General features: G+C 38.8%; 1 pseudogene; it reads left to right on the top strand.

The window, feature by feature from the left end:
- Window positions 1-1,311: 1,311 nt before the first annotated feature.
- On the top strand, window positions 1,312-1,931 carry LOC100980890 (high mobility group protein B1-like; annotated as a pseudogene).
- The last annotated feature ends 4,084 nt before the right edge of the window (window positions 1,932-6,015 follow it).

The raw sequence follows: 6,015 nt of genomic DNA, 5'->3' as shown, positions 1-6,015 counted from the left end.
ACCTCTTGGCCTCACTCACCTAGAATATAGCCTCTGTAGCACAAAATTGAAGGGGCTGGTTTCCTGCCCCACTTGGGAAATGCCGGGTTTTGAGAAATTGAGAAATGCTGGTTTCCTGCCCCACTTGGGGAGATACCATAGCTCTTAACTGGGAGCTTGGAGCAGAGGGCAGGAATCTTGGGTTCTTGGCTGTACTGACTTAGAATGGAGCTTCCATCACACTGAACTGACAAATTGATTACTAGAAAATAATTTCCATTAATAATTTTTCTGTGCTACAATTAATAGGGTGAGAATATCCCTTTTATTTTTTAACAGGAAATGACATTTTCATTTATATTACGTTATTACTGATATTGAAAATGTTTCCATTTTCTCAATATTGATTAGTTATTTATACATTTTATGCATGTCTATTGAAACTATTAAGGCTTTTCTTATTTTTAGTAGATATTTATATGATATAATAAAGATAAAAGTGACAAATATTTGCTAAGTGCTTTTACTTGTTTTACACTCTTTTCTTTGAACACATTTTTGACTAAGTAATTTGTATGCAATCACATTTATTCAGGAGAGCATCTATTTGATTTTTTTTTAGATGGCAGAAAAGAGGCCCATAATGCCTTATCTTAGAGGTCACAATTCTGAAAGCTATCAGTTATTTTTGGGCCATGAAGTACTTCCTGGGGAGTGGCTACCCCATAATAGCTGTAGTAGCAATGTCTCCACTGAGATGCATGGGGCTGGTCTAATCCTCTCATGAGCATCACATCTCATCAATTCACTCTGTCTGGGAAACTCCCTACCAAGGAGCTATGCTCAGGGTCATTTCCAGTGGGTTGGGCAGATCAGCTCTCTCCATTACCGCATTACTGTTATTCATTTATTTATTTTATTTTTTTTACCCCAAACACTTTGAGAGCCATGATAGTCTATATTGTAGACTTCAATTTTTCTTCATCTTGGAGGCACATCTTTTAACCCGCTCAGTGGTGTTATCTGGGGGAAACTAACCAGACAATGTAAAGAAAAGCACATTTCTTAATTCTAACTCTTTTTTTTTTTCATTCATCTGATTGAATGAGAACACATCCATTCATCTTGACTAAGATAAATTCTTCCTGCATGCTGACTATCTTGACTATTCCTCTTAGTAGGAGGGCACCAGCATGTGCCCTCTAAAATGTGTAGTTCACCATCAATTATGAATCTTAATTGACAGTACACTGAGCTCTGTAGAGACAGCACTGGGGCACTTGAGACTTGAATGGGCACTGAGCAATTCTGTGCCTCGCTGAGGAAAGATAACTAAGCCTGGGCAAAGGAGGTCCTAAGAAGCCGAGAGGCAAAATGTCATTATATGCATTCTTTGCGCAAACTTGTCAGGAGGAGCTCAAGAAGAAGCATCCAGATGTTTCAGTCAACTTCTCAGAGTTTTCGAAGAAGTGCTCAGATAGGAGGAAGACTATGTCTGCTAAAGAAAAAAGAAAATTTGCAGACATGTCAAAGGTGAACAAGACCCGTTAAGAAAGAAATTGAAACCTATAGCCCTCTTAAAGGGAAGATAAAAAAGAAGTTCAAGGATTCCAATGTACAGAAGAGGCCTCCTTCAGCTTTTTTCTTGTTCTGTTCTGAGTATTGCTCGAAAGTCAAAGGAGTACATCCCGGCCTATCCATTGGAGATGTGAAGAAACAAGAGTTGTGGAATGACACTGCTGCAGATGACATGCACTCTTATGAAAAGAAGGCTGCAAAGCTGAAGGAAAAATATGGAAAATATATTGCTGTACATGGAGCTAAAGGAAAGCCTGATGCAGCATAAAAGGTAGTCATCAAGGCTGCAAAAAAGCAAGATAAAGTAACAAGAGGAGGAAGATGAAAAGGATGAGAAGAAGGAAGATGAAGATGATGAAGATCATAATGAATGAGTTGGTTCTAACAGTTGTTTTTCTTGTCTATAAATCATTTAATCCTCCTGTATACAACTCACTCCTTTTAAAGAAAAAAGATTAAAATGTGATGCTGTCTAAGGTTTATTTTCAAACTGCACAGTGTCTTTATTTTGTGTAATTAGCACATCACCAAATGTATCTTTAGATAGCTCTGTCCTGGTGGTGGTTTCAGTAGACACTAACCTTGCCTGGTACAGTATGGGAGCTGTAAATTGTCACGGAAATTTAAAGTAGGTTCTTGGTACACAGCACTGATTAATCGTATACAGGGATGGGGGTTTTCTCATCCCCATTTGTCTCAGATGCACTGAAATAATTACATGAAATTGTTCTGTTAACTACTCTGTTAACAGAGTAGTAGTAAATACTACACTGTAATTGCAGAAAAAATTGTAGCTTTTTTTTTGACATTCTGAATGCTTCTAAGTAAATATAGTTTTTTTGTTGTTTTTAAAAAATCTTAATTCTCAAGTTTTTCTCGGACAACATTTCAACCTATTTAAATGCCTCCTGTAAATGTCTGTTGTTTTCCTTTAAGAGGGTAGCCATATTTAGTTAAACTTTCCACATTTTCTAGCCTCTGGGCTACAGGTAATTATGGGTTGCATAAATTCTCAGGTAACCAGAAAAAAATTAATTTCAATTTCAAGGTGGCTGGGAGTTGAAAGCATGATATGCAAATCCATACATCAACTCTAACTGATCTAACCAGTGACATCACAAAAGTAGATAGTCATTAGAACATTCCAGGATGGCTGTGCAGACAGATAACTGCTAATGGGCAATCCCCCCTTATCAACCAAAACCCAACTAACAGGAAAATGAAAGCACAGGCACATATCCTGCAAGTTTGTGTTATTAAGTTGTTATTTGTATTATTAATTTGCAATAGGATTAGACAAATGTGATTTTATTTTCTTAAAATATCTGGCTGGTAGTAGTTCCAATAGAAAATACTGATCAAAGTAAATGACAGTCCAGTTCATTTGGGAAAGGAATCAGCTTCTATCAGATAATTTTGCTCTATGGTCTGAAATAATATGGAATCACATTAATTGAGTCCAGAAATAAGTCGAAATTATGTGTTACTACCCATTCTCCCTAAATATATACCGTGGTCTATAATAACTTGCAGTTTTTTCCTACTGCCCTGAAAGGAAACCTTTCTGACTGAAAGCTCTGGAATCATATAACCTATATTTTATTGGCTGGGGGGGAGGGGTGTCTTAAAAATGGAAATTCCAAACTGGCGTTTTCTCCAGAATGCAGCTCAGGCTCACTTTTCATATGTGACCTTATCCTGAACTTCTCTGAAACAGCACAGTCAACTGAATATATTTGTATGACCCTATCATTTTACTGGAATTTGAATATATCTGTTTCTATATATATATCTGCATATATCTATATTGGCATATATCTATAGATAGATAGATAGATAGATAGATAGATAGATAGATAGATAGATAGATAGATGCCAGTATTAGCAGGGAAATGATACTCCAAAGTTTCAGGTATTCAAAACCTCTTCATGTGAAAATCTGAATGTACTTTGTTACTAATTGAAAATGTTTTGCCCACTATTATCTGCCCCTGTGTGAGTCTTCCCATCATAAGCAAAAACCTTGGAAGATCAAAAAATATAAAACACAGTAGCTAATGTTTACATCCCCAGAGTATGTTGTTAGCTTATGTCCACTTTGGGGAAAAGGAAGTCAATTGCCCATTTTGTCTCAGGCAATTGCTATGGCCACAGTTACCAGAAGGAATAGAAATTCATGTTGCAGCATTTTTTCCTTCAGTGAATTTTACAAAATGGATATGTGACAAAGGTCCCACCCAGTAGCACCACAACACACCATGCCATGTCAACACGTTCTTGCCATTGTTATTCTCAATGGCTCAGAGGAAAAAAACAATAGAAATTCCTCTGGGCAAGAATATGAGCCAGCAGGCCCCAACCTAGTGAAGAAAGCTTACGTTTAAAAGGTTCAATGTTTTTAGTTAAGTGGCTTCATGGGCTTTATTATACATTCATGCATTTTGCTAGTGATATTTTTAAGTAAATAGTTCACAGATTTAATTTATAAATCCAACTTTTGACAAATCTGACCAAAAATATATATATATATTAAGCCCTCTAAATGGGAAACATGTCCATCTTTGGTTATGAATATTCATAGGCCTGAAAGCTTCCTTTACAGAATATTATGTAGCAAGCACCCTTGGCCCACACATCTGTGCTCTATTGTGTTTTCCTGAAAAAATCAACTCATTCAGGGACTATAAAACAAGAATTTGTATAAAAATGTATATAAGGAAGACACATTTCCCTTTTTAAAAGTTCATTCATCCATGACAAAGCTATTAAAAGTAGTTCAAGTTAACAATAAAGAACAAAAGATAATTGTGTGGATCTATGTGTTGGGAAGACCCAGACATGGCAGTCAAGTTAGAATGATGGAGACCCAGACACCGGACAGACCACAAGGATGTCCTCTGGGGACTTATTTGAGTATGAATAAAGAGTAGGAGATCTACACAGATGTGCCAAAGACTCATGGTAAACAGCTGGCAGACATTCCAGTCAGTGAAGAAAGTGTGGTGCTGGAGAGTGCTGGGGTTAGAAGAGGAGAGGTGTGGCAGGACATGGGAATGGTGCTGGAAAAGAATGGGCAGCCAGCAACACAGAGAAGTTAAGGAAGATACCTGGGAAGTCGGGACCTGGGAGGTGCAGCTGTAGCATATACTAAGGGAGGAGACCACCCCTCATGCCCAGTTTCTGCCTCTAAAGAAAGAAGTAAAAACTAAAAGGCAGAAATGAAATCCACAGGCAGATAGCCCGGTGTGCACCCTGGGCCTGGTAGTTAAAAATCAACCCCTGACCTAACTGCTTGTGTTGTCTGTAGATTCCAGACATTGTATGGAAAAGCATTGTGAAAATCCCTGTCCTGTTCTGTTCTGTTCTAATTACCAGTGCATGCAGCTGTCAGTCACGTACCCCCTGCTTGCTCAATCGATCACGACGCTCTCATGCGGACCCCCTTAGAGTTGTAGGCCCTTAAAAGGGACAGGAATTGCTCACTCAGGGAGCTTAGCTTTTGAAACAAGTCTGCCGAAGCTCCTGGCCGAATAAAGCTCCTTCCTTCTTTAACCCGTTTGACGAGTTTTGTCTGCAACTCGTCCTACTACAGTACCAGGGGAGGTATGTTCAGGAATAAATCTCTGACACATCTGTGGGTCCTGGTTCTCAAGAAACTGAGACATTGGAGGGTCTCACAAAGCAAGGATTGCAGCACAAGTGACCCTCCTTCTGATCTGAAAAGGATTCTCAAAAATGAGAAGGGAAAACTCCCCCTTGGCAGCACATATTAGAAACTGATCAGAGTAAAGGCAGTCCATATGCAAATTATGTAACTCTACCTCCATCCAGCCTCCACTCTACCATAACATGCACTCTTACTGATAGAAAAGCATCTTGTTGTGAAGGTATGTTGGGGCAAATAAAAAATGATGGAATGCTGAAAATCATTGAAATAGGAACTTCGTCATAAAAGGACCAACTTAAGGAGCCTAGTTCATGACTGCAATGTCAGGAATGGATTTGAATTTAGGTCAATCATGATGCTGAGCTGTGAGCACCAGGCAGCTGGGTGTTACAGGAGTATCATGCACCTTAGAGTGAGAGTGGCCAGGGTTCAATTCCCAAGCCGTTGCATACCATAAGGCATGTTTTTACATCCACTGACTCTCATTTTTCTACTACTTTAGATCCTCATGACCATATTATTTTTTTAATGTACACAGCACGTTTGCTATACTTTAGCTCTTCAGTGACTTATTCCTCCCACTACCTCCTTCAAAATCTGTCCCTTCCCATCCAGCTGGAAAATGGAGGGAAATGTCTTTACAATCTAATTTTCTAGGGCTGGGGCTCAGACAGAGGATGCCAGAGAAGGCACAATAGAAAGTGAAGAAGAATAAATTGGAAGTTGAGAAGGGAAGTAAGGATCATTAATATGAGCTCTTGGTGGGGCAGAGGAGGAAGGCTGAGGATGAC

The sequence above is a fragment of the Pan paniscus genome, chromosome 7 (assembly GCF_029289425.2).
Source record: "Pan paniscus chromosome 7, NHGRI_mPanPan1-v2.0_pri, whole genome shotgun sequence".
Lineage (NCBI taxonomy): Eukaryota > Metazoa > Chordata > Mammalia > Primates > Hominidae > Pan > Pan paniscus.
This window is presented reverse-complemented; position numbering and strand designations above follow the sequence as displayed.